A 27,260-nucleotide genomic window follows, 5' to 3' on the forward strand; every position below is an offset into this window, starting at 1 on the left:
GCTTCAGAGCCACTTTCCTTCATTGGGAAAAGTGGGCGTTTGTCTCAGATCCAATCCTGAGCCAGGCCATACACATAGCAACTGTTCCTGCTCTACCACATGTGCTCGATCTCTCTTCTCTAGCCCACTGGGGACCATTGCTGGATCACAGACCCCTAGATAAGATGTCATTTCTTCCAGTGGGTTTCAGGACAGAGATGACCATGGAAAGGACACACATATTTATATGATCTCACCTTGATTTTCCACTGTACTGAGATCAGGTGTTACTAATAGTTTAGATATAACCCAAGGAGATTATAATATGGCTAGTAAATGCTTTTAACCATGTGATAAATAAGACTTTCATTAAAATCCAAGGAGGAAGCATTTAAAAAGTTAAAATCTCACACAGAGCTATCCCCTTAGTTATATTCCATTCCTAATCTTGCTCCCTTGTCTTCATCAAACTTTTAGAATGAGAGTCTTCCCCTCCTTTAGCATAGACTCACCATCTATCCATGGGAATTGGTCTTACTCTAAAGTACATTCTCCAATTCTCCACTGACCTCGGCACTGAGTAATCTGTGGAATATAGTAATCACTCATAACATTTCCCTAAATCTGAGTTATTCCAACTAGAATATCATCACAGGAGACTACTTTGAGGAATCCAGGTAGACTTTGGCCGTCTCATACCTGGTATTTTGGAATTTCCCTACCACTTTGAGAGGTAACTGTGCCTTCCTGTACTTCCTGATGAATCAATGATTAACTTTTGGTGCAAACAATTACACATACACATTCACCTCCCAATAACAAATATGAAGTTTAGAGTGAATTGTAGGGTAAGGTAAAAGGTATCAGGCTTTTCTGCCCTCCAGCCATCAGGATAGATGATGGATCCTTGTGGTCCTGAATGCACGCCTGATGGCGGGCACCTGGAGTAGGATGTGGGCATAGGTAGATGGGATTCACCTGGGCTAAGACTGGGCTTTTTAAGGTCAGTGTCACGGGGACGCCAGCAAAAGCCAAGATGCCAAGAACAAATAGAAGCCAAAAGAGAAGCAGAGAAAGAAGCAGAGAAGCCAAGAGCAGAGAGAACGCCAGAGAGCCCGGATAGAGTGAGGATTTGCTGGGGACTGGGAGGACTGCCAGCCTCCCGGCCCCCCAGCAACCATGCCTGCCATGTACCTGGTAATCTAAATAAAAAACCTGCAAAAGCCACTGAGGACTCTGACTTCTCCTTTACCTGGTCTGCTGGATCAGAAAACCTGCACTGTGCTCAGTTCCTGCCCTTACATGAATACAGCCCAAATCTCTTGTCCATTTCTCGTGATGTCATTGTGCCATCGACATTGTAAGCCCCCCGGGATCCTTTCCAGTTTCCATGGCAATAGACAATGCGTGCGTCTGTGCATCACTACTGTCCATGTTGCTCTGAGCCCTAGCCGGTCAGGGTTATGTCCTTGTCTTTCCACTACCTACATGATGTCTGAATCTCAGCATACCCAGGTGACTTCATTTCAGTGATTGTCATCTGAAAACGCCATCTGTGTAGCAGGTCTCATTTGGCGGGGGCCTATCCCCCACATACACAGGGGAAGGAGAGCCATCGCAGTCTATGTGCATGTCTAAACCTAATATGGTGGTGCATTTTTCCCAAAGAGGACATTTATTATAGGTGCTTCTTTGTTGCAAATAAGCATGCCACTTCTGTAACATAGTATTCTGGGCACAGGCACTGGGTTTTACAAATGTCTTTAATCCATCCTCCTGTAGGGAGAGAGGTCTTCTTCACCTTTATGGGTACAGTGCCAGTCAGATTTTCTTTTTGTTGCAAGATGAGATATATGGCTAATAATTGCTTCTCAATAGGGCTATACCTAATTTCAGAACACTTCCATAACTGTGGAATGCTCTTTGGAAAGTGCATTCCAAAGCTCCTTCCTTGTTGCAGTTGCAACAAGCCCACCCAAACCTGCCAAAGTGACGGGCTATATCCAGTTCACATCCTACCCACCCTGTCCTGTGCCTAAAGCCATACCTACTGCACTAAATGTTTACCCTGGGTGAAGACTTCATATTGGGGCTGCCCCTATCTGAATACACTCCCTTTTTTCACCAATTTGTATAAAGGACTCCATACCTGGGGTAGATGGGGTGTGAAAAAACCCCAATGTCCTAATAGCCAACAAACATTTGTAATTGCTCGACAGTGGTCGGCACTGGGAAAGTTTGGATTTTTACCTATTATGGCAGCTGGTGCAACCTTAGTCTTACCTGACTATAGGGTAAATGATTGTCAGGCTTTTCTGCCCTCCTGCCATTAGGATTAATGATGGATCCCTGCAGTCCTGAATGCATGCCTGCTGGCAGGCACCTGGAGTGGGGTGTGGGCATATGTAGGTGGGTACACTGGGCAGAGACTGGGGCTATAAGGGCGGTGTCCCAGGGATGCCAGGAGAACAAGCGAGAGAATGGAAAAGAGCAGAAGAATGAAACTGGTGGAAGAGAAAGAAGGAGACCACAAGAGAACACTGGAGAGCCCAGGAAGAGTGAAGATTCGCCAGGGGCAGGGAGGCCTGCCAGCCTCCCGGCCTCCCAGCACCCCTGCCTGCTGCGTACCTGGTAAACTCAATAAAAGCCTGAAAAAGCCACTGAGGGCTCCTAGGATTCCTCCTTCACCTGTCTGCGCCAATCATAGAGATCCAGCGCTGTGGCCCATCCTGCCACTACACTGACCAAACAACTCCCAAAAAGTTTAGTGACCCTTTGGGTCCCCAGATCTTCCTGGTGTTGCACTAGAAACTCTTGCAGATTACTGGTAGCCTCAGACAGTAAAGGCAAATTTCCATGGGCACACATTATATCATCTATATAGTGAAACTGTCACCGAGGGAAATCCTTCCAATCCTTCCAGATCTCTAGCTACTAGATTGTGGCAAAGTATGGGACTATGTAAAGATTCCTGCGGGAACATGAGGAAAGTCCACTGTCATCCATCCCAGGACGGCAAACTGGTCTTGGTTGGGCTGATACATCTAAAGGGATGCTAAAGAAAGCATTAGATTAATCTGTGAAACATCCCTAAAGTTCCTGAAATTCTATCTAGGAGCTCAGTTATATCGGGAACAACTGCACACAATGGTAGTGACCTTATTTAACTCATTCAGTCATTCTCCATGTCCCATCAGGTTTTCTCATATGGGTTATGTACAGGGCATATTACCCCTGCCTTTTCTGATTCTATATTTGTAGGGTAGGTAAAACATGTCGGGCTTTTCTGCCCTTCTGCCATTAGAATAGATGACGGATCTTCGGTCCTCAATGCATGCCTGATGGCGGGCACCTGGAGTAGAGTGTGGGCATATGTAGATGGGATTCACCTGGGCTAAGATTGGGCTTTTAAGGGTGGTGTCACGGGGACGCCAGCAGAATCTGAGAGAAGAAGCAGAGAAGCAGAAGAGAAGCTGAGAGAGAGAGAGAACCATGAGAGAACAGAGAAGCAAGGCCACGAGAAAACGCTGGAGAGCCCAGATAGAGCGAAGACTTGCTGGGGGCTGGGAGGCCTGCCAGCCTCCTGGGTGCCTAGTAAATCCCAAGAAAAGCCTGAAAAGCTACTGAAGGCTCCAGGACTCTTTCCTCCTTTACCCCGTATGCATGGCATCATAGAAAATCTGAACTGTGTCCATTCTTGCCACTACAATATTGTAGCTGTAATTTCTTTATGCCCTCCTGGTAAGGGCTCGTGTTTAGTGTTTATCACTTTGAGGAGTTGGCAACATAACTAGGGCCCATTTTGCATGCCCAGATTGTATAGATTTGGCCATCTATTAATGCAAAGTCAGAATTCACCAATAGTAGTATAATATGCAGTCCTTTTGATATACCCACTCTGAAAATATACTCAGGTATCAGTGAAACAAAGGCTGCATCTAATTTTGGTGATATTAATCTAACTTGATTAGATTTAGTTAAACATTTGTTTGACTCATTGTTTTTCCTCCATACCCATCAATAATGTTGACAGGCCCTTGAAATTTATTTGAATTTCTATAAATCAAAGTACATTCAGCTCCAGGTCAATGATGGCCAATACTTGCTGCCTGTTGGACTGAAATTAGTAATTATTGAGTTCAACATGTGTCCTCACTAACAGGCAATGTTGGCTGGTTTCCTATACGAGAGGGGATGAGGGAACCCACCTCTGCCCCTCAGGAACTAAAGGGGTAGCACTGGGTTCTGTCTCCATTAGGGAGCTAGAGGAAAAAAGCACTTTGCTGGTGGCAGCTTTTGCCACTGAGAGAAGAGAGTAGCATTAGGTTGTTTATCTACAGACTCTGTTTCTGCCGTGACAAGATGTATCTGCAGCTGTTTCGACTCACTTGATGGTCCCTTCACCTTGTGGTCCGTTTATTTTTAAAGGGAGGCCTAAACTTATCAACCTTTCCGTGTCCCTTTTGTCTAGCTCTGCTGGTTTCACTCAGGTCAGCTAGTGCCCCCTGTTGTGTATGGGACAGCAACGAAAGGGTTCAATACCGCACGAAAGTACCCCACCGTGACCTGGGTGCAGGCTGTAATCCAGTTTTTCATCCCAGCAGTAAACAATTCCCTAGCAGGCCCTCTAGTGCTCAGCATAGACAGTGTGTCTCATTCCTAGTTCTTTAATTACACCTTGTAATTCCTCCATAGAATTCTGTCTCACCAGGGAGAGGGCATATCCTCCCCATTAAGCCAGGTTAATCTAACCTCAACCATAACTCAGTCAGCCAAGCTGGTTACTTGCTTGATTTTATTCTTGCCCTGCAGTGAATATTCACTGCCATAATGCTGGGTGATTAATTACCACTGCCATTTTAGGCATTTCCTTTCCATTTAACATAATCTATCTCCTTTTGGATCCCACAAGCACGAGAGCTATGTGGTGACATTTCTTTTTCGTTTCTTTCTGAATCCACTGGCTAACTATACAGCTCAGTGGATGTGCCAGTAGTTTCTGCCAGTAATTCTTCGTTTTCATCCCAACTCATGGACAACCTGTGCTTTCTGTTAGATTAATAGCCTGGGGGTGGTGGGGACACAACCCAGAGACACACAAATTCTTCCTTTTCATCTTCTGCTAACACATATTTGTAATCCTCACTATAACTCTTCCAGGGATCTTAAGTCTTGGGGCTCCACCTTTCCTTTGCTATGAGTGCTCTAATCTTGGCTCTCAATTTTGGGTGACCCTGCTTGCAAGCCACCATAAAAGTCCTCATTTCTAAATGTTCTATCTGTTGCTATATCTTTCACTCATCAGATCCAGATCCCCTGAACAAACTATTCCCTTTTGATCTTTAAAATGTCCTGCACTTCATGGTGCTCTGCTTTGTTGTTAGTTCAGCTTCTATAACTGTTCTCAAGGCACACAGTGAAGGCCAAGTTGTGGCTGCAATCACTAACTCTCTTTTTTCATGTCCTTCTCTCCAGTTTACCTTGGACTACTTGTAACAATTTGGCTGGCATTTGGGGGTGTTCAGGGAGCACTCAGGTAATTAGTGCAGGCCCATACTGCTCTAGAAAGGTTCTCAACACTGGAACTGGGAGCAGGCATCAGTTAAAGAAGGGATCCATACCTCCCCCTCAAAAGAGGTCTTCTGGGGCCTCCCTGGAGGTGTAGGCTTTAAGTCCTAGCGCTATCACCAGTATGGCCTGAGCCTGAGTTCCATCCCCACCAGGGATGTAACATAATTGGCACAGCAGATCTCTCCAGACTCGCCCACTGCTACCCTCAGCAGTGTAGCTCAGTTGATCCACCTGTTCTGCTCTCTACTCTGTCTCTGGTGAATCCTCTCACCCCTGACTCCTCTGGCCTACACTCCAGTTCTTCTACACATAAAAAAAAAGATAATTTATTTTAAAGAGGTCTTCTTACACCCTACCTAGTACAGGTGATCTTTCTTGCATAAGGAGACCTTTATTCCACTAAGATTAATAGAGTTATATATAGATCATGAGTATGGATTAATACATGTGAAAGAAACAATGGGGAGATTGGCTACCTTTCCAGGGTAGGGCAATCACCAGTCACAGGCCCAAGATAGCAGTGATAAAAGATGGAGTCTCTTCAGTTAATATAAGATGTAATCATCATTTTCTTACAGTCCCACATGTAATCTCTGATCATCTGTAGAGACAGTTTTCCATCTGTCTCTATAGGTCTCATTTTCTAGATCAGTGTATATATTTCTTTTCAACTTGGCATCTCACAATATCAGGATGCCACCCAGCTTTCCCAGGCCGTTGTGTCATATTCTTCTAGTTACCATCCTGTGCAGTGGGCAGTCCCACTAAGCTTCTGATTATGCAGTGGTCTCAGTTCCAGTTCCCTACCTTGTGTCCTGAAACCTTATTTCCTGATTTTGTGGAAGTATTAAATTTCCTGACCTCCTTCAAAAAGGACTTTATCTGGATCTACCATATCTAATATCTATTCAGTTTCACTTTCCCCTTGACACTCTAGTTTTGAGTTTCCTCTACATTTCTTGCCTTGAAGATTTTCATTTCTTTCTTTTGAGTTTGGCTCAGTTTTCTTTGCTTAATTATTCTAATCTATGTCAGGGTTCTATTTTTAAAATAAAATGCTTATTTCTTATCTTTGGTAAACTAGATTAGCTAAAAATTATAACATAATCTCTGTACATGTGGAAAGGAAGAAAGAGTGAAGATTTACCATTCTCAAAAAATAAATATGCCTACAATAAATTATAATAACCCTTTAGAGGGAACAAATGGATAAACAGGTGGGTAGAAGGATGATGAGTAGATGAATAAAAGAATAAATGGTAAGAATTAACAATAGCATGTACATATGTCATCAGAGCACCACAGACATTCACTATATCAAAGAGAAGTGAATATTATTTTTATTTCTAATTTTTTTAATTTCCTTAAAGTAGTATGGTTTTCATGATGATAGGGATTTTTCTGTAGATTATCACTGAAATGTTTTTTAGTCTTAGTCTCAATCTTGTAACAAAGATAATTAGTTCTATGGAAATATTCAGCTCTTCAGAATCTCCACCAGTATTTTGCTTCCTAAAAAAATACTGGAGTTTGGAAGCTTGGTTCTTTATTATCTACATAACCCTGAACAAGTTATTAAAATTCTGCAAATACATATATGCATTACTGTTTACTCTAAAACTCTGGGAACAACATTATTGTTCTTACTATATAGTCTACACATTTCAAATGCCTTTTATGAATGCAACATTGTATTAGGCTTCAGAGATACAATGACACTAATAAAGTTATCATAAAAGAGCAAATTTCCTAACAAAGTTGTGCTAAGAGACCTGTAGAATCCCAAAAGAAGCAGCAACAGTGTTACTTAAGAGGATCAGGGACATACTAATAAAAGAGATGGTATTTGAATTCATCCCTGAAGGATAGATTGAAATACAACAGAGAAAAGTAAAAAGACTTTCCAGATGGCACAAACCACACATACAAGCTCTTAGAGATGTTCTATCACACAGGAGTCAATCAGGGAAACAGAATTACAATGATTGGTGATTTTTTTTTGTAGAGATTAAGCCTAAAACAACCGTAGAGAAGTTATGAAGGATGGAGGATCACAGAAAAATTACTAATCAGAGACCATGAAGATAGGAACTGGTAAAAAAAAAAAAGCAGTGACTGCAATTGCCTCTGTGTCTGGTGGTCTCTCCAAAGGCACTGTGGGTCAGTAGTTCTGCCAGATTAGAAAACAAGCTGTACATAAATCATGGAAGAGCAAAGCAAACTAGAACCAGAAAACAAACAAGAACCTGTAAGGACAAACTGCAACATACTAAGGCAAAACAAACTAGCATCTGTCACTAGCAATGCAGGTGCTGTGCAGAAGAAACTGGTATCCTTTACCAAGGAATGCACTCATTTCCTGGCACAGGACTCTGAGCAGTTGAAGGAGGAGATCCAGCAAAATCTGGAGGCATTGTGGATCCAACTGCCATCCCACCCCAACCAGAATAGCTGGAAGATCAAATAATACACAGCATCTTCAGCAACACCTAAGGTCCTGCACTGCCCTTCTTAACATGAAGCCTGATTCTTAGCCTCCACCTTTTGCATTAAAAAGAAGTGAGGATCTTTCTCTTTGCATGCAAAGACTAGTCTGGTGCAAAGAGCACACGTCTTGGCATCATTACATATGGTTTGAAACCTGGCTTTGCCCCTTTGTGGGGAGCAGAATTCTAGCATAACCCCAGTGACATGTTCTTCTCTCTTGACTTTGGTATGTAATGCATAGCATTTCCTTAATAATTTTATATTATTTGCCATAGTTGACCTTGAAAAAGAGAGCCTCAGTGGGTCTGACCTTGTCAAGTGAGCCCTTAAGATGGATGGGGCTTTCCTGACCCAAAAAAAAAAAAAAAAAAAAGATGAAAAGCATGAGAGAGAATCCACACAAGGGTGAGTCTCTATTACTGGTTTGAAGATGGTGGGAGCCACATGAGAAGGGATGCAAATGGCTTCAAGGAGTTGAAAGTGGCCTCAGCTAGAATCCAGAAAAACATAGGAACTTCAATCTTACATTAACAAAGAATTAATTTGGCCAACAAGAATCAGTTTGTAAGCAGATTTTTCTCCAGAGCACCAGGAGGGGGGGAAAAATACATCCTGACCAAAATTCAGATTTGTGTTATGAGAACACACGCAGAGAATCCAGCCTCACTGTGACCAAGCTTCTGACCTACAGAACTGAGTTAATAAATGAGCAGTTTTGGGCCTCCCCGGTGGCGCAGCAGTTGAGTGCTGGGTTGCGAGGCTGCCAGCAGACTCTGCAGGCTGGTTTGATCCCCAGCCACCGGGCGAGGGTCCCACATGGCGCGCAGACCTCTCCTGCTGCCCACTGCTCCCCTCAGCAGTGTACTTCATCAGTCTGCCTGCTCAGTCTCCCCTCTGGCTCTGGTGAATTCTCTCACCCTCCCGTGTTTCTGACTGTACCCAGTGCTTGTATAAATAAATAAATAAATCTTAAAAAAAAAATAAATGAGCAGTTTTAAGGTACTACACTTGTTATACAGCAAAGAAAACTAGTACACAATAGCTGAATGAACTTGGATCCACTTCTTGCCTCTCTGAGCTTATATATCCTTATGTATAAAATGGGCATAAAAGCTACAATGGTCAACATCAGCTGATTAGCAACCTTAATTCCATCTACTACTTATGTTTCCCTTTGCCATGTATCTTGACATAGTCACTTGTTCCAAGAATTAGGATTTTGGGCATTTGGGGGAGGCCATCACTATGACTCCCATAATAAGTTAAATCCTTCTTGTTAAGGCCTTATGAATAGCCACTTCTCCCCATTCTAGGACATTTCTTTTTATATAATCAATATTGGTAATGCTGGCTGTTCTTATAATTAAAGAATGCAGGCTTTGTTGAGTTCCTATGTGTACCATGCCACAGCAATCACTTCTTTAACCTTCACCATGATCTAGCAATAATATGGTATCAAAGAATTATGACAGGGATTGAGTGAAAACATGCAAAAGAAAATACTTTATTAACAACAACAATAAAAGATAACAATGAACATTTGTTCTGTGCCAGACTGTGTACTCAGTATTTTGTAAATATAGGAGTTAATTTAGGTCAAGATTATTAAAATTATTAAAACATTTAAGAAGATAACTTTTCTCAAGGCCCACAGTTCTTATTTGTCAAAATGCTTATCTAACTCTCTTTTATTGGCTGAAGTGTTTAGAATCAGAGGCTACTCACATTTACTAAGAATAAATTTAGGTTGGAATTTACCTTATAGGCCTTCTCACTATTTAAATGGAGATGGAAACCAAAAGCCTGGAAAGGTTGCTTAGATACTGCAAATCAGCATAGAATAGAACTCTGAAAGGACATTAGCACTACAACAATTTGACAAGTTCTGTAAAGACAGCACATTTTGGGTAAGTACCTCAGAGTTAACAACCTCTCAAAAATCTCCTCAATGCTTTTTAACTTCTTTTATGTGGTGGGTCAGTCCCAAAATAGCCATCTCTCAAGGTGAATTTTATAGTGGAAACGGTCATGAGAAATTAGAATGGCATAAGACAGCTAAGAAAGACTGAGTTTCTTTGTTGAGTTTTCTTCATAGCAGGAAAAACAAAGATAAGACCACTTGGGGGCAGATCTTATGCTTGCTCCTTCCATAGATAGAAGAGATATTAAGTCCCAGGCAGTCTATCAGATGGTGAGAATGCAGTGATAAGTAGGGCCACCTCTTCTCCCAAGAAGCTTATACTCTAGTGTGGTAGAAAGGCATAGACATGACAATTGTAAATTGAATTATTCTAAATCTTCTAAGAGAGGGAGGAGCACAGGGGACTGAGGTGATGGTGCATCTGCTTGATGATGAAACAAGCTCATCAACAGAACCTGTTCCACAACATCCAGGTAGCTCAGAGGAGGGCATTTAACACAATGGTTTTTAAGATCATCTGCAAAAACTGGAACAGAAAAGATGCAGACAGAAAGACAAAAGGAGCAATAAGAAAGTCACTGTTACAAGGGAATTTATGAGTAAACAAATGCAATAAGCAAATATAAATCTAGTACAGAAAGGAAGTGAGGTTGTTATAGGACAGGGAGAGGGGCAGCCCAAACCCCGCAAACCTGCCTATTCTAAATGGGTTCTGCCATCCGCTGCATCAACACAAAACATATGAGACTTTAATGGGAAGGAACTTTAATAAAACTAGGAAACAATACAGGTAAGACAAAGAGTCTAGTTTCTAAATGAAGCACCCAAAGTTACCCATCCCCTCGTGGGTAAAAGTCCATCCAAATGGGATTGGCCCAGAGCAAGGCCCCAAAGCCTGCCCCAAGTCTAAAGCATCTTCGAGTGGGGACCCACAGAAAAGGGCCAGAAACAACCAGACAAGCCCGGAAGGAAAAGAGCAAAATCAACATCAAGATAAAAGCTGCCATTGTCACCTCCCCACGGGTCTCACCCACATCTGTGTCACCCAGTCCACGACCAAAAGACGAGCGCAGTTTCTTCACGTGTCTCTAGGCTCCATGCGCCTCCTCCAGGTCTCCTGGCTCCATCCTGCTTCCTTCCTCAGTCTCTTCTGCAGCTTCTCCTCTTCCTGCTCAGCTCCACCCTCCCTTGGGTGGGGCAGGGAACCTCCCCCTTTCCTAGGGACCACCCTGTTACAATCCCCCCTTTTAATTTTTATTCCACCATATCTATGGTGGCACAGATCACCCTCCCTTGGGTGGGGCAGGGAACCTCCCCCTTTCCTGGGGACCACCCTGTTACAAGGTCAGTAAGAGACCATTGAAGAGGGCACAGCTAAGCTTCAGCTTCTGGTCAATATGGAGTAACAGGGACCAGAATGATTCTTCTATCTGCAACAAATAAAAACTGACAAATATATTAAATAATGGTTTTTAAGATACTGGACATCAGGCAAGGAAGGACACTAATACTACTGTTGGGTTTTGGAGGTCCTGGATTTGGGGGTTCCTTGGCCTTTAACTATACTGTGGTCCCAAGCATGTCTGCTTTAAATAGGTTCTGCCTTCCGCTGCATTAAGACACAAGAGATACTAGTGCATAAGACTTCAATAGAAAAGAACTTTAATGTAATTGGTGCTTAGAAAAGAAAAGAGAAAGTATATAGTTTCCAAATCAAGCACCCAGAGGTACCCATCCCCTTGTGGATACATGCCCAGCCAAACAGGGTTGGCCCAAAGCGGGGCCACTGAGGCCCAAAAGCCTGCCACAAGCTTATGGCACCTTAATTGGGCAACTATAGGAAAGGAGCAGAAGGGGCCAGGCAAGTCTGGGAGGAAAGTAACAAAATCAAAATACAAGCCAAGGTAAAGGTTGCCATTGTCAGCTTCTCCATGGGTCTCTCACCCACGTCTCTGTCTCTTTCAAGTGCATCCTCCCATTCCCCCCAAGCCTCTGCTACGAGCCCAAGGCTTAGAGCCCAGCTCCACCCTTCCTTGGGTGGGGCAAGAAAACTGGAACTCCCCTCTCTGAGGATTGCCCCTTACAGTGTGAGAAAAAAATCACAGCAATGTCTTTAGCAGAAGCAAAAGCAAAGTTTATTTACAGACAGAATACAAGGACTCCCAGGAAGAGGTCCCTGGGCACAGGAGCTGCCCACCTTCCCTTTCGAGGGCACACTGCACAGATACTCATGGGGTGTTGTTTTATTGGCCCAGGCAGCTGTTTCTAAGTCACTCCTCCTCTATAGTGCTCCTGGAGTGTAGTTCTACCAGGCCCAGCAGCAGGCTGGGGCAGGGGAGAGGTCAGCCAGCTCTTTTCCCTTGAACTCAGGAATACTTGGCCAGCTTGTAAGCAGAAATTGAGGGTCCAAAAGTTGAAGACCTCACTAGAAAGCTGTATGAATGTTACTAAATCCCAAGTATTAAAATATCATTTCAGGAAAAAAAACTAAATATAAAACCCCATTAAAACCTAGCTTTGCCACTGTCATGGGGCCAACCAAAATTATCTGTGCTGGGGGTCGGAAGGTGTGGCCCCAACTGAAGGGGTCAGAGAGTGTCTCCTGCAGTTCCTAACATCTCTGTGTGATCTTCATCTAGGAAAGGAAATAAAATCCTGACACAAAGAAATTTGGACCAAAAACAAAGTAGCCCTGAACTAGGCCAGTTCTCCAGGAAACACAAGCAGTTGTTAACAATGTGATCTGCATAGAAAGGGGAGGTTCCAGATTCCCTGCCCCACCCAAGGAAGGGTGGAGCTGTGCATCAAGGAGAGAAAAAGACTGGCAGAAGGACTTAGTGGGGGAAAAAAGGAAGAGAAGAGTTAGAAGCAACAATTGGAGCAGAGATTTGAAGAAACCAGATTTGCTTCTTGGCCCTGGACTTGTACCAGGGACTTGAAGGACATAAGGGAGACACTTGAAAGAGACAGAGATGTAGATACCCACCAGAGGAGGGGTAACTTTGGGTGTTTCTTGGGGAACTATATTCTTTCTGTTCTGTTCTCTCTGTTGCACACTAATTGTATTAAAGTTCTTTTCTATTTAAAGTTTTTTGCACTAAGAGTATGTTTTCTCTTGATGCAGCGTGTGGCAGAACACATTTAAAGCAGTCAGGTTTGGGGGTTCCCGGGTGCTTCTCAGTCTGCCCACTAACATAGTGAGGCTGACTCCAAACCCTACCCCCAACATGTCCATACAAGATGAACAGAATGCCTTCATTCTGGAAATGCATCCAGGGACTTCATGTCTAAAGAATATGATAAAAATTCAAGTTGCCATATATATAAAATTTCTGTTGGAACTAGGCTTCTACCACTCTTTTTTGTATGCAAACAAAAACATTGCATATCAGGCTTTTCTAAAAGAAAGGAGCTCCAAGATTCACTATGCTTGGTTACTGCTTTCTTAGCAGGATTCTGTTCCCTTTCATTCCCAGTCACTTTATTATAGCTTAATCCTTTTAAATCCTACTTTGGATCACTAGAGCTTCTGGAAAGTACTTTGGATTATTGGAATTATAGATTTCATTCTGAAATTCCTTTCATAGGCTCAAAAATGCCTTCTTTTATTGATGCCTTCTTTCATCGTACCTTTTAAATCCAAGGGTTATGTAGGTAAAAGCTCTTAGAATAAGTAAGTCAGTAATATTGAATTTTGTTCCTATATCAGTTTGGTTTCATTACCTTATTAGCAAACGGGAGTTTGGTAGTATTAACCAGATAAATTCTGGAGATATTGCTAACTTTTCAACCTCAATTTAAAGTTTGGGATATTTTGGATGTCTGAAAACTTTCACACAAGTTTCATGAATTTTTTTCAAGTGATCATTTTACAGAGAGACTTGTTGAAATGTGGATAATTTTGCTTAATATGTTAAGCTGAAATTCAGAAGTACATTCTTCCCATCTCTAAGCATATATTTTCCCAAGTATACTATCTTACGGTATTGAAAAGAGAAAACACATCCACAGTGCAGAATTGTGATTTCAGGTCATTTAAACAAATAGAAAGTGCAACTACTACATCATACCTTCATGGATAATTAAGTCCTATAAACTATTAAGGTCACAAAATGTTGATTTCATTTGGTGACAAGGACTATTACTAACAGCATTAGAATAGAATTCAGTGCTAAAATTGAGGAAAATGTTACCATTTTTAGAATACTAGAATAAGATTTAATTGTATTTTTTAACTTTTCTAAAAAATTAAATGATGAAAAAATACTGGATTTAGATATATGTATATGTGTGTGTGTAATGATAAACCTAATGTATATTTCAAAATTATTCTGTCCCAATTATTCAACCGATGATTATAATATAAAATGTGTTTCTTTGTAATGTTACCAAAAACAGCAACTGGATAACTAACTAAAACTAGCAGTTTTCAAGGAAATTGGCTACTCTTTTCTGACATTATTTTATAATAAATAATATTTTTTGGATCCCTGAAAACATGTGGGGAAGGGCCACTTTCCAAAGTGATGTATTTCACTATTATCTATATTAACTGATATTGCAAATAAGTATACTTTAAGCCTGCTGATATTTGGAAATTTGTTTGCTATAATCACTAGGTTACTAGCAAAGGGAACAGTAAAGACAAAGATAGGCGGCTTGAAATGGATGGCATAGCCTAAAGAGCGTAAAGTACTCTCTCTCTCTGGCTAAAATGCAGCATGAGGGGGAAGGTGGCAGAAGATAAACTAAAAAGTTTCCTTTGGGCAAACTGTCTAGAGTCCTGTATGCCATGAAAAATTGTAGACTTCATAGAAAATAAAATATATATATATATCTTTAATTTAAAACTGCTGTAGAAAATGCTGTCGGCAACCTGCCTTTTCTGAGGCAGTTGAGAATCCAAATCCTTTACATGCTGTTGCTCCCCCCAAAATTAAGAATAAAAAATGTAGTCACCAAGCTGAAAACGTTTGCAGTATTTTAAAGGTGCAACTCTTGTCAAAATAGAGTTTGCCTGGGCCTCCCTGGTGGTACAAGGGGTTAAGCACCACACTATGAAGCAATCTGCAGCCTCTGAGGCACAAGTTCGATCCCCGGCCAGCCAGGGAGATTCCCACATGTCGAGGCAGACCTCTCCTGTCTCGCCTGCTGGTACCCTCAGCAGTGTATTTTAGTCAGGCTGCCTGTTCTGTTCCCCACTCTGTCTCTGGTGAATCCCCTCACCCCCTACACCTCTGGTCTGTACCCCAGCTTGTATGCATAAATAAATAAATCTTTTTTAAAAAAGGACAAATATAACACACAAAACACACTTTATAAAAAAAAAAATAGAGCTTGCCAAATTCAATAAAATATCAACTCTCAAAATCTTTATGACAGTGTGTGTGTGTGTGTGTGTGTGTGTGTGTTGTGGTCTATTTTCAGGTAATGCATGACAGTCATCAGTAAAACAAAACTTAACATGAGCTTCAATTAACACTACATTTACCAAACTCCTTTCATGAAACAGGGGTCCTGTTGGATGTCTACGATAGAAAAATAAATAAATGACATAAGAAGACTTCGGCTTGCTCACAAATTTATACAACTGGTAGATACCTAGACTGATTAACCTGGATGTCTTGGGTCACATGTTATAAAAATAGGACCCACTGGAACTATGGGAGTTGGGGGCAGTCAGAAATAACTGAACTTCATTAGTTTAATAATAAAGATCTTTCTTAATCAGATCCAACCTACTTTTTCATGCTAAAATTTCATTACTTTTCTTGCTCACGTTCTTCTTCTCAAAACTACCCTTACTATATCATCTTCATGCCTTGATCTCTGATTCAGATTCTCTCATTGACCCATTGCTGCCTAATCTGTACGGTGCTACTAAACTTTTCCACCTGTGATATCTTCCCTGGTTCCAGTACAGCAACTTCTCTCCCCTTCTTTGAAGTCCCTCTCTCTGTCTCTTGGGCAAGTCCCATTCCCCGTTTCGCATCATTGCTATTTTCTGACTTGCTGGCCTTTTCTGAAATCAACCATAATCTGTAAGTTCCCTGAGGACTGGGAGTATTACTGCTGCTTTTTTATATCCTCAATACCAGGCATGGCACTGTGTATATACATAGTGGATGTTTAATAAGTATTTTTTTAAGATTTATTCTTATTTTTATTCAAGAACCGGGGTATAGTCCTGATGTGCAGGAGGGTGAGAGGATTCACCAGAGACAGAGTGGGGAACAGCACAGGCAGATGGACTGAAATACACTGCTGAGGGGAGCAGTGGGCGAGACAGGAGAGGTCTGCCCAGCCATGTGGGTATCTCCGTGGCCTCGGGGATTGAACCGGCACTGCAGAGGCTGTGGACAGCTTCACAGCACTGTGCTCAACTCACCTGCGCATCCAAGGGAGGCCCTAATAAGTATTTCTGAGCATCACCATTTCAAACACACTCCTTGGGGATGCAGACTTTGCACACACCAGTAGTCACTCTTTGGTCCAGAACAAACTGTTGAACAATATATGATGTTTTCTCATGGGAGAAGAGCAATTTATAATTTTGCTAATTTATAATTAACAAGAAAGTAAAAATAGTGCTATACCCAATTCCAAATAGTGCCTAATTGGTCACAAAAATGAAACAGTCCAATAGACCAATATATTAATTTTCTGATTAGAAGAGATTGAAATCTCAACTTTTTATCTGCAAAACAATTTTCTATAAAAAAAATCTCTACTGACTTTTAAAATATCATATCGGGCCTCCCTGGTGGTGCAAGGGGTTAAGCACCCGCACTATGAAGAAATCCACAGCCTCTGCAGCATGAGTTCAATGCCCAGCCAACCAGGGAGAAACCCACATGGCGCAGCAGACCTCTCCTGTCTCACCCGCTGCTCCCCTCAGCAGTGTATTTCAGTCAGTCTGCCTGTTCTGTTCCCCACCCTGTCTCTGGTGAATCTTCTCACCCCCCGCATCTCTGGCCTGTACCCCAGCTCTTATGTGCATAAATAAATCTTTAAAAAAATAAAATAAAATATCATGTCAGCACTTTCTCTTAAACAATCCGGTGAGGAGAAAATGGACAGTTGCCACCATTTTTAATAGCAAGACCATTAGCAAATAGTATTGGCATAAAGGCAGGAGGAAGGAGTGGAAATACTGTCTACAATGTTCCCATATTGGTGCCATCAGAGACCTGGAAGCTAAAACACAGGACAGGGTCTCCCTGGTGGCGCAGTGGTTGAGCTCTGGGCTGCAAAGCTGCCCACAGCCTCTGCAGCACTGGTTCAATCCCCAGCCACCAGCGAGCGTCCCACATGGTGTGCAGACCTCTCCTGCCGCACCCACTGCTCCCCTCAGCAGTGTACTTTGGTCCTTCTGCCTGTTCTGCTCCCGGCTCTGGCTCTGGTGAATTTTCTCACCCTGCTGTGCTTCTGACTGTACCCAGTGCTTTACTATAAGAGTTAAAACCACTATTTTCAAGGACTGGCCAGTTATGATTATGTCAAGAGGAACATGAAGTTGTTAGCTTCATGTGAGAAGTAAGGCTGAGCTGAGTCAACTGCAGAACTGTGAAATACCATGTAGACTATTGTTTTTTCTAGAAATATCTACAGACCACATCCTGGCCCCATGTGCCAGGACAAATAGGAATGCGGCATGAAGAAGGCCCAGAATGGAAGTGTAAATGATCGGAGCTTTCATCAGAAGTTCTGCTTTACTTGTTCTGTCTCATTTAATACTCATATCCACCCTATATGAAGGTTTATTTTATTATCCCAATATTAAAAATGAAGAAACCAAGGCACAGAATTGACCCTAGGTCACACCAACTGTAACTGACAGAGCCAGAATCCAAAACCGTTTTTTGGCTGTGAAGCTGATGCATACAATTTTCAATTCATCGACTATTTATTGAGCATCTACACTACGCAAAGCACTAAGATAAGTTTATTATTAACAAATGTTATATAGATTACTGTGCTAGAGTTTTCCAGGAAAACAAAACCAATAGGATGTGTATAAATATATAGAAGGAGTTTTATTATAGAAATTAGCTTATGTGATCATAGAAAATGAAATCCAAACTGTAGCATGAACTGGCAGGCTGGAGACCCAGGACAGCCAATGGTGCATTTCCAGTCCAAATACTGGCAAGCACAGGCCCAGGAAAGCTAAAGTTACAGGTCAAGTCTGAAGGTAGTCTGGTGGGGAATTTTTCTCTTATAAGGGAGAGAGGCCCTCTTTTTGTTCTCTGGGGGTCTTCAACTGATTAGATGAGGCCCACATTGTAGAGGGCAATTGGCTTTACTCCATTGAAATGTTAATAACATTTCCAAAACATTCTTGCAGAAACACCCAGAATACTTCTTTTTAGTACTGGGTACCCTATGATCCACTCACATTGGCACATTAAATTAATCATCATAATTACATTTAAAGTGAGCCTTGCTTGCAACTCTTTCTTATCTTACAGTTACTTTATAATTTATTACTTTACTAGTCTGAAATTTAATAGTACTTTTTAGTATCAAGTACTTAAGAAACCACAATTCCCTTCATAGCAATTAGGAATATCATTTACATTTGTATCTTTTTTAACTTTAAATTAGATTTTAAAAGTAGACTTTCAATTATATGTCCTCAGGGAAGTGCTTAACTTACTAGGACATAAATTTGAAATGAATGCTTTCAGAATTCAAGAATTCAGCTCTTTTTTTGGTAAAAATCTTATTTAAGTAAAATTTACTATTTTTCACATTTACCATACATATAAAGACAAGAAAAAAATGTCCGAATCAGGGAAATGAGTACTCAGAAGACAAAAAGAACAACTTCAATCAGGAAGTAATAACTGGGGCCTCCCCGGTGGCGCAGTGGTTGAGCGCTGGGTTGCAAAGCTGCCCGCAGCTTCTGCAGCGCCAGTTCGAACCCCGCTGCTCCCCGGCCACTGGAGGAGGGTCCCACATGGCGCGCAGACCTCTCCTGCCGCCCGCTGCTCCCCTCAGCAGTGTACTTCGGTCCTTCTGCCTGCTCTGCTCCCCGCTCTGGCTCTGGTGAATTCTCTCACCCTCCCGCGCTTCTGACTGTACCCAGTGCTTATATAAATAAATAAATAAATCTTAAAAATAAAATAAAATAAAACACACTCAAAAATGTTTAAAAAAAAGAAGTAATAACTATTAACAAAAATATAAATAGTAATTAATGAAATGTCTTATAAAAAAGAAACCAAATTTCAGAGATATGAGAATGATGTCTAGAACAAACAACGAGGTTCCTAGGTTACAATTAGAGTTAAGGTTCCTTGGGGGCAAGAATCACATCTTTCCATTTCCCGCATATAGTATAATAATAAAGATGCTCAATATAGTGTATATAGTATAATAATATATATAGTATAATAATAAAGGTGCTCGATAAAATTTTTTGAAGTTAAAGAAGAATGGATATTTGTGGGAAAGTCATTTAGCAGAAGGAAGAAGAAAGAAAAAGAAAGGCATGTGATTTCTAGGCACTTGATGTTACTTGGTTGCATGCTTATTCGGTGCAAAGTTTGAGACTCCGGGAAGTCTTTGGATTATGAAAGGAGCAGATTTATAGAAAGACAAGTTCTCAAGGCCTGATATGACATTTTTGCTTAGTTCGGGAATATATTTACATTCTTCCCTCTGGCATAGTACATATCAAAACGGAGCTTCCGTGGTGGCACAGGTGGTTGAGCACAGCACTCCGAAGCTGTCAGCAGCCTCTGCAACATGAGTTCCATCCTCAGCTGGCCAGGGAGCTACCCACATGGCACAGCAGACCTCTCCTATCTCACCCGCTGCTCCCCTCAGCAGTGTATTTCCGTAAGTCTGCCTGTTCTGTTATCCGCTCTGTCTCTGGTGAATCCTCTCACCCTCCCACACATCCGGCCTGTACCCTGGTTCTTGTATGCATAAATAAATAAATTTTTTTTAAAGTATCAAAACTCCAGGGTTTAAGAACCCCCACTGCATCTTCCACCCACCTAGTTATTTTTTCCAAAAAGCTGGTAAGTTTTCTAGTTTAATTAGAAAGAAAGAACGTTCATTTCTAAGTGTCCTTTTCTAATCTTTCTATCTGCCACCCTCAGATATTTGAGCTTAATTTTTCAACTTGAAAAATCTTTTTTGAAACACACACACACAGATATATGTCAATCTCAGTTCTGATTAGAAACACAAAGCCAAAAAAAAATGCACAGGCAACTTCACTTTATCTGTAGCATTGTGGGGATTTTGATGCAATCAGATTCAGCCACTCCTTCAAAGCCACAAGAATTCTCACATAGTTATAGATACATGGCAGTCCAAAAACCTTTCTCTTCATATGGTACACTTCCTAGGATGAAAGCCAAAACATCATAATCAATACACAGAGAGCACCGATTAAATAAAGCTGTCATCTCAAAACTTTCAGAGCAAAAGAAGAACTTCTGACCTAGGTCACAGGGTCTATACTTCACATCTGAGAAAAATGCTTTGAGATTCTTCAGACTCCAATATTCCTTCTGAAATAATCAGTATGGCCAATTGTGGGAACACAAAGTCGGCTCATTAGTAAGCAGATGTAGAAGGAGAAATTTCATTAAAATTGAGATGTAGCCATAGAAGAACAAAAACCATTAACCCTGGAATTAGAAGTCACACCGTAATATTTCTTACCACTTTTAGCAATAAAATCATAAAATTATAGAATCTTAGATTTGGAGGAGGTAATAACATATCTAGATTCTAGAGCAAAATACTGTATCAAATATAACTATACATATTTTTATTTATTTCTTATGTTTAATGTAATGTATTTGGGAACAAATGGGGGGTTGGAACCTGAATTCAGCGTATTTAAGTTACTGACAACTTTATAATTGAATAAAATAAAATAAAGTTTTCAAAAAAAACCAATGAGGTGCTGTATAAAACATTTAGGAAGATTGTTGTCTGGAAATTTTTGTTAAGTGTTTTTTAAATGTTTCAACACCTGTTTGGGTATTGATTTTATACAACAAGAAGAAAGACAAAATTAAGAATCAGAATTTATTATGCTAAGTTAAATAAGTCATAGAGAAAGAGACAAATATCATCAGACCTCACTATATGTGAAATATAAAAAAAAGCAAGCAAAAACAGAACTCATGTATACAGAAAACAGAATGGTGATTATCTTAGGTAGGAAGGAGAACAGAAACAATGGGAGAAAAAAGTTAAACAGTATAAACTCCCAGCTACCAAATAATCTTTGGAGATATAATGTACAGCATAGGACCACAGTTAATAATACTGTATTGTATATTTGAAAATTGCTAAGACAGTAAGTGTTAAACGTTTTCATCACAAGAAAAAAGCTCTGTGTAGTGATGGATGTTAATTAGACTTAACGTGGTCATCACTTCACAATATACACAAATATTGAATCATTATGTTGTATACCTGAAACTAACATATGTCAATTATAACTAAATTTTTAAAGCCAGAAGAGGCTGTAAAATGTCAAAATCTTGGCAAATGAAATGCAATAATACATTGAGAATCACGCACCATGATCAAGTGGGGTTTATTCCAAAGATGGAAGGACTATTCAGCATGGGCTATAAATGAAGATCACACATCAACAGAAAGAAAAGTAAAGTCCTCCCTGGTGGCATAGGGGTTAAGTCTCAGCACTACCCTCATGAAGACCCATCCTCATGGCCTGAGTTCAATTCCCAGCCAGGGAGCTAACCCACATATGGCGCAGCAGACCTCTCCTGTTTTGCCCACTGCTACCCCTAGCAGTTTATTTCAGTAGATCTGCTTGTTCTGTTCCCCACGGTCTCTGGTGAATCCTCTCACACACACATCCAGGCCCCCACACCACTGACCTGCACCCCAATTCTTCTATGCAAAAATAAATAAATAAAATCTTAAAAAAAAAAAGAAGAGAAAGAAAGAAATGTTAATAGCTACACAAGGACAGCCAATATCCACACTTAGGAAGTGCTAGGCACCATACTCAGCCTTTCAAAACAAAAAAGGAAGAGCAAAACTTATATATTCATTTCAATAGACACAGCATTTGACAAGATTCAACATCCTTTTATGGTAAAAACCCTCAAGAAAATGCATCTAGAAGGAACATCTTCAACACAATAAAGGCACATACAATTGAAAAACTCACCTTTTCTTTCTAACTGCATGTAGAGTCATTTGAGAGTTAAGGAAAATTTCTCCTTGGTTATTGACTAGTCAAGCTTCCTTTCACAATGAATCAATTTAAGTAGTTTTTTCCATAAGTAAATATTTTATCTATGGGGCAAATTCCTTAGTAGAACAAATTGCTGATGAATATTTTGGTTTTCTGTATTCTTCAATACTAGTTAAATAGGAAGGTGGGAAAGACAAGTCAAGGACCACTATCAGAAACCTCTCTACCAGCTTTTGAAAATTTGATGTCTTCCTGGAAGAATATCAACAATATAATGAAAAAATTTATTAAATATTTACTATGTTCTAGATACTATGCTAAGTGCCTTAGTTATATTATCTAAAGTGATCCTTACAACAACCTAACAAGTAGGTATTATTATTCCCACTTAATGATGAGGAAATGAAATTTGGGGAGCTAAGTAACTAATTCAACCTATGAATCACTATATGACTCCAACCCATTCCCTTAACCACTATGCAACATTGTCTTCCATCATGAGAATCTGAACTGCAAAAGAAGGAAAAGAAAACAGATGCTATTAGATACAAAAGACTTTACCACCATGTTGCCAGAGGAACAGGCTAGCCAAACTGAAATTCAAAGTGCAAAGCTTGTTCTATAGCACATTAAATGACATAGCAATAATACTTTCACTCCTATTACTGCCTTTACATCTTAGAGCCAAGAGATTTTGTAGCAGCATGAATTTTTCAGTATACAGAACTTTTAAAATATTAATTATCTATAATTTTTAAAACAAAAGTGAAAAATCTATTATGAGAATGACTGAACAATCAGAAATGAAATTCTACTAAGTAGGTCAGTGGTTAATCTAATTAAAGGAGAATAACCATTCATTTAGGTCAGTTCTTAGCCAAAATTAAAGGAAACAATACTATCATTTAGCAGTGCTTGTGAAATCCAATTTGGAAAGTAAACATGTAATTCATTGTGAAGATACTTTAACATGGACAAGAAGGACACAAGAAAACCATTTGCTCATTCATACCAATTAACAGCCTACTAGTTCCTTCATATGATCTGGTGGTGGGTATGGTGTGGGGTCCTATATTTCTGAATCACACAGTGTTGTCAGCCAGTATTACCTTAATAAAAAATTATTTTTAATTATTTAAAAACTGATATCACTTTAATAAATCATTTTTTAAATTTTCAATCACCCAGTAAGAAAAGTAAAATACAAAAGAAACAAAACACAGTGGATGGTTGCCCTCTCACTGAGACCCAAAATCAAGGCAGCCCTGATATATACCATCAATATATTAATGGTATGTTAATATATTATCTTTGATAATATATATATTATCAAAGAAAAATGCAGAGAAAGCAGTGTGCCAACAAGTTGACTTAGATCACACAACTCAACTATTAATCTATGAAGATCACTTTTACTTCCTGTCTTCAAGAATAAAATGCCCCAATGTAAATGATTCTGTCTTAAGGCAAGAGAGGCTACTTGAGTAGTAAAATAGTCCGATATTTTACCCCCTTTCATGTTAAGTCTCAACAAGAATGTTAGCTATTTCTAATTCATTGAACTATTGATTTTATTTAAAGTATGATCACATAAAGTGAAAATTGCTTCCACATATATGTAATAGTATGTATATGTATGTACATGTGTATATATATAATATGATTTATCTTCTCCTCCTACCTTCCTATTTAACTAATATTGAAGAAAACATAAAATTACAATATTCAGCAACAATATATATATTCCTATTTACAATCAGGGAGAGGCACACTGTCCCAGGGCATTTGAAACTGATGCTCATAGTGGAAATTACTTGTGCCCTCAAAGAGATAAGTCATAATCCTCTAGATCACAGAAAATGAGGCACTTGGACTCCTGCCAATCAGGAAAATATGGTTCAAGCCTTTCAGTCTAGTGAAATCCAAGTCCAACATTGGATTGTGATATTTAGTGCCAAACAGGAAGAACACTCCATATCTACCAGTGGGGCAAAGATTAGTCACAAATAAAATGTTAAGGACCCTAACAATAATCTAATATCTGATATTCAACACTTACTTGTCCACGCTATTCGTGGAACTAAGCTCCAGAGATTATGAAAACCTTATTATCAAAGTAACCAGAAAGAATTTGAATATTTAAAATAAAATCAATGGTTCCAACAGGGCTTTTCAAAAAAATCTAGCAAAGGGAAATTCTGTAGAAGTCACTGATACCTTTCAGTTTCCTCTTCACCTTCTCATCTCTGTTATCCTGGTGAGTCTATAATATCACGACCACTTTTTTAAAAGCCAGGGAAAACATGAACTGAGGGTGTTAATTTGCAATTCAGGTGTTTCTCTTATAGGTTAACTCTACTCAAATAGCAGCAGGAAATCATTCATAGAGGGCCTGAAACTGAATTAACAAAAAAATGGTCTATAAGGAATCAGTTCTACATAATTATAATTATAGGAAACTATTACAATTCCAACTTGAAAAATTCTCATTTCTAACAAATGTCATTTAACATTAACGAGTCTCCTAAGTAAAATCAAGTGATAATAAAACTAATATAAAATAAATGAGGGAAAGACATCCTATATTAGTACAAAGCATTTTATTTCAAAAATCTTGATAAATTACTGAAATTTCTTCAGAAAGAACAAGTTCAAGTGACAGCTGTTGAAATAGTAATTATATGCATCAATGTCTGGCCAGAATTTTGTCTCAATCAAGGCATGAGTGCCTATGAATCACCCACATAATATTCATTACTAAATGCAAATAAGCTAAATTTGTTTTATTTATTCAGGCAAAGAATGAATTCACAATTAACTGTTGCTTGAAACTTAAAAGTTTTGAAGTCACGAATGAGGTTTTAAAGTTTTTAATGTAGCTATTTAATTTTATGCTTGGCATGAAGTCACCTATAACTTTCACAGAATATTAAGCATAATCACCTCTGCAGCACTTTAGTGCTCAGTCATTTCTCTGCCTTTCAGGTCTTGGAGGACTTTGCTTGGTTTTGTAGAATTAAGCATTCCCTCTGAATACTCTTGGAGATCACCTGATATAATCCCCAAGGTTTCAAGGAAAAGCTATCTTGGTATCAAAAACACTTGAACTGCCAAGGTGTTATCCTTACTGGGATCACAGATGAGCTCAAAAATCAGACTGGACAAGCCAGAATGGATACAAAAAGAATGTAACAAATACCTGACTTGCTACTCAGGTTCACAGAAAGAGGAAAATGGATTTGAGATAGCAGACAGGGCAGACAATGCCACCTACTGGTCAACTGAAGTAGATAAAAATTGCCTAGTGATTCTACTTCTGCCAGGTTGGATGACTTGGGGTGGTAATGAATACGGAGATCGTCGAATCAATGAAATAAGTATGAAATCACCTGGGGGAATCTTTTGGGAAACTAATTAATTCATTTTAAAAGATTAAGCCAAGCTTATTGACAATGTCTTATAAAGAAAGTCAAAAAGGAGAGCCACAAACACACACCATAGAATTTTTAAATGATCACTCTTGAAAATGCCATCTGTCTCTACTTCAATCAGTACATCTTCCACTAGGACCTCATTTAAATATAAATTCAATAAACATGTCCTGATTACAAATGACTACTTGACCCTTCGGAAAGTAACATGATTGATTTCAATTTTTAAATCACCATAGTTACAAATAGTCTTATTTTGGGTTTAATATTGAGAGAAGTCTTACAAATATTCCCTATCCTTCAGTTCCGAAGTTTATGCGTTGAAATTGACCACTCTTATGTATAGAAAAGAACTGAGCAGGGAATATATTCGGGGAATTTATAATCATCTCTATAAATTCACTCCTTCAGCATATAAATTAGACTTTTAGTTCAGAAATGAGCCTTCCGAAGCAATATTACTTCCCAATTCATTTCTCAGAACTCAGGTATCTTTGAGTCTTAAAAATGGTAAATGATGAAATTCCTTGTTCCATGAAACCTCAAATGTTAATGACACTCAAACAGTAAGTGGCACATTGAGCATTTGATAAGGAACTTACTACTCATTAAAAATTTGTTTCAGACAATTTCATGAAGTTTAAAGAACACAGCAACTACCCCTTAATGGTTTTTTGAAACATAAACAAGAATGGCTCCAGAAGCAAAATAGTCACAAGCCCAAATGAAAACAATTTAACCATGAAATCACTTTAACTAGAAAAAGACTAGAAAAAGCTTTGATTCCCAAGACTTATCCTCATTCTCCAAGGAAGGGTCAGGACCTCTGTTCATCTTAAATCAAATTATCAAGAACTTATTGTGCCAGTGACTACAATTTTTTTTTAATGTTTTTAAATCCATACTGGGACCCTTCTACCACATGATTAGACTGCCATGAGAACCATGAGAAATATATTTCTGTTGTTTTACTTTTTCATCAACTTTATTATAAATTAAAATTCTTTCACAGAACCACTAAAGCCCTCAGTTAACCTAAAATGTATTATTCAGCTGCTTCTTTGCCCAACCTTTAGGTAATTTTTCTCTTACTCAAGCCAAACTAGAGCTGTTTACTGAGTCTGTAACTTTGTTCTCCTGGGCTTCAATTCCTTCCACAATTTTCTTCAGATGAGAACCTCTTTCGATGAGAACCTCAGAACATTGCCCTGGGTATTTCTTTTTTTTTTTTTTTTTTTTTGTAGAACTGGGGTGTAGGCCAGATGTGTAGGGGGGTGAGAGGATTCACCAGAGATGGAGTGGGAAGCAGAATAAGCAGATCCACTGAAATACACTGCTGAAGGGAGCAGCGGGAGAAACAGAAGAGGTCTGCTGTGCCATGTGGGTTAGCCCCCTGGCAGGAGATCAAACTCAGGCCTTCCCAGTGATAGCGCTGCAACATAATCCCTACACCACCAGAAAGGCCCTTTTTTTTGAAGAAGTGGGGTACAGGCCAGAGTCACGGGGGGTGAGAAGATTCACCAGAGAGAGCAGGGAGCAGAACAGGCAGATGTACCAAAATACAGTGCTGAGGGGAGCAGCCGGCGAGACAGGAGAGGTCTGCTGAACCATGTGGGTTGCTCCCCAGCCGTCCAGGGATCAAACTCACGCCACAAAGGCCATGGACAGC

This window comes from Talpa occidentalis, unplaced genomic scaffold, assembly GCF_014898055.3.
Source record: "Talpa occidentalis isolate TD23 unplaced genomic scaffold, MPIMG_talOcc4v2.1 talOcc4.9, whole genome shotgun sequence".
NCBI lineage: Eukaryota > Metazoa > Chordata > Mammalia > Eulipotyphla > Talpidae > Talpa > Talpa occidentalis.